Here is a 2500-nt window from a genome sequence, read left to right as displayed (position 1 = left end):
ACAGCATGTCGGCAGCGTGCGCGCTGCTGAGCCTGTCGACAGAAATTTTCGAAACTTGTCCTGCCATGCGCGCGCGCAGCTTGCGCGCGGCGTGCGCGCAGCATGCCGGCAGCCTGCGCGCAGCATGCCGGCAGCCTGTGCGCAGCGTGCGCGCTGCTCAGCCTGTCGACAGAAATTTTCGAAACTTGTCCTGCCATGCGCGCGCGCAGCGTGCGCGCAGCATGCCGGCAGCGTGTGCGCAGCGTGCGCGCTTGGGAGCCTGGCCGCAGAATTTTTCGAAACTTGCAATGCCATGCGCGCGCACAGCTTGCGCGCAGCGTGCGCACAGCATGCCGGCAGCGTGCGCGCAGCATGCCGGCAGCGTGTGCGCAGCGTGCGCGCTTGGGAGCCTGTCGACAGAATTTTTCGAAACTTGCCATGCCATGCGCGCGCACAGCTTGCGCGCAGCGTGTGCACAGCATGCCGGCAGCGTGCGCACAGCATGCCGGCAGCGTGTGCGCAGCGTGCGCGCTTGGCAGCCTGTCGACAGAATTTTTCGAAACTTGCCATGCCATGCGCGCGCACAGCTTGCGCGCAGCGTGTGCACAGCATGCCGGCAGCGTGCGCACAACATGTCGGCAGCGTGCGCGCTCGGGAGCCTGTCGACAGAATTTTTCGAAACTTGCCATGCCATGCGCGCGCACAGCTTGCGCGCAGCGTGCTGATTCTGTCGACAGCGAGGCTAGCGAAACTTCTCCTGCCATGGCGTGCGCGCAGCGTGCTGACTCTGTCGACAGTGAGGCTAGCGAAATTTGTCTTGCCATGGCGTGCGCGCAGCTTGCGCATTCGGTCGACAGTGAGGCTAGCGAAACTTGTCCTGCCGTGGCCTGCGCGCAGCCTGCGCGCAGCATGCGCGCAGCATGTGCGCAGCATGCCGGCAGCCTAGTTCCAGATTTTTTCAAATGTCGACAGAATTTTTCAAACCTTGTCAAACCCCATTTTTATTGAAATTTCCTCGCACAATAAGCTCCCCATAAGTAGTCTATGATTTTTAGTACCTTCTCCAAGTTACAAAACTAAAAAATTCCTCCCGGATTTGTTTTAATGATTTTTTCAATTTTACGACTTCTAAAAATAATAAAAAATACTTCCCGACTTCAAATATTTATGAAACTTTTTCCCATCAGAGATTGCATGTTTCTTAGTATCCCTGCAAAAAATCACGTCCAAATACCTTGTATTGAATTATTTAGAGCCCATTATGACTCCTCGCGCATAGGTGATGTCTCTTCCTGTCAAAGGGCTAAATGCATAAAATGCTATATAGGGGGGTGTGTGTTGCCTGCATATGCATGGCAGCCCATGCCCTCCTAGCTGCAGCCCCCTTCCCCCACGCCACACCCATGTCATGTTGCCTCGATATGTTGCCTCGATATGTTGCCTCGGTATTATGGGTTTGGTGTCGGGGTCGGGGGGCTGCCACCCATGGCGGTGGTGGCCGGAATCCGGCCGCCGCCACCACGCCGCCGCCATGGGTGAGGGGGAAAAAAAAAGGCGTGGAAAGTTGCGAAATGGGGTTGTCTAGGCTTTTTTTTGGCATGGAAGAGCATGGAGTGCTAGGAACTCCTTCTCAAATGCGCGGGCATGTCGACCACAACCTCATTTCGCAACAACAACCACCCGTGTGGGGTGGCGGTGGGTGGATAGTCGCGGATTGGGGCTTGCCAAGCCAATGTTTTCAAAAAAATTCATCAAAATTAAAAACAAATGTTTTGTTGCCTTCGGATTTGTGGGCGAGCGGTGAGTCGGAGTGGAGCCGGTAAAGTTTAACCTCGGTGTGCACGGTTGTTTTTAGAAACTCAATCCAATGCCGGGGACGTTGAAAGTGACGCTCTTATGAGTTGCAAACCCGCAAGATTTAAAGAACCTTTTCAAAAAAAATTCAAACCAACAAGATTTAAAAACAGAAATTTTCATCAAAATGAAAAACAAATGTTTTGTTGCCTTCGGACTAGTGGGCGAGCGGCGAGTCGGAGCGGAGCCGGTAAAGTTTAACCTCGGTGTGCACGGTTGTTTTTAGAAACTCAATCCAATACCGGGGACGTTGAAAGTGATGCTCTTATGAGTTGCAAACCCACTAGATTTAAAGAACCTTTTCAAAACAATTTCAAACCAACAAGATTTAAACCAACAAAATTAAAAACAAATGTTTCGTTGCAAACAAATTGTGGGCGAGCGGCGAGTCGGAGTGGAGCCGGTAAAGTTTAACCTCGGTGTGCACGGTTGTTTTTAGAAACTCAATCCAATACCGGGGACGTTGAAAGTGACGCTCTTATGAGTTGCAAACCCACAAGATTTTAAAAACTTTTTGAAAATGTTTCTTCTAAATGACACATTTTGATCCTTGGCAAGTGCTCAATCCGTAACTATCCAATCACCGCCACACCACACCGGTCGGGAGTGTGTGAATGGTGTGCTTCCCGGGGTTGGCATAGATAATCTTTCGCATCGACAATCTTTT

The sequence above is a fragment of the Prunus avium genome, unplaced genomic scaffold (assembly GCF_965620075.1).
Source record: "Prunus avium unplaced genomic scaffold, drPruAviu1.hap1.1 HAP1_SCAFFOLD_127, whole genome shotgun sequence".
In the NCBI taxonomy this organism is placed as follows: domain Eukaryota; kingdom Viridiplantae; phylum Streptophyta; class Magnoliopsida; order Rosales; family Rosaceae; genus Prunus; species Prunus avium.
This window is presented reverse-complemented; position numbering follows the sequence as displayed.